At 41.7% G+C, this 333-nt stretch overlaps 1 long non-coding RNA gene across 1 annotated transcript in view; it reads right to left on the bottom strand.

Moving 5' to 3' along the window:
- LOC119588636 overlaps positions 1–333 on the bottom strand; it is a 2932-nt gene continuing 2599 nt past the window's right edge. The window contains exon 2 of the long non-coding RNA XR_005230125.1: positions 1–216. This is a non-coding gene — a long non-coding RNA (uncharacterized LOC119588636). The remainder of the gene's footprint in view (positions 217–333) is intronic.

The following is a 333-nucleotide window of genomic DNA, read 5'->3' on the forward strand; positions in this document are numbered from 1 at the left end:
CCATTTTCATCTGTAAACTTTTAGCACCAAAGAGCAGCATAGTTGCCCTTGAGGGAAGCAGGCAAAGGGCCACCTGCTGCAAACAACCTCATGCCAGACCAATCATAACAATGTGTGTATATAGCTGGTGTGTATTCCACATTATGAAATACGTCGTGGTAGGGTTCGTCTGCGCTCACCCAACCCTTCGTGCTCTTCAGGACCACTGCTCGGCCACTAGGGAGAGAGAAACAAATTAATAAAACTTAAAAATAAATGAAAAGAAGGGGCAGTTGACATGGGTATCATTTAATAAATATTATTTTGAAGTCAAAACACGCACAAAAACATGTA

The sequence above is a fragment of the Penaeus monodon genome, chromosome 24, assembly GCF_015228065.2.
Source record: "Penaeus monodon isolate SGIC_2016 chromosome 24, NSTDA_Pmon_1, whole genome shotgun sequence".
Lineage (NCBI taxonomy): Eukaryota > Metazoa > Arthropoda > Malacostraca > Decapoda > Penaeidae > Penaeus > Penaeus monodon.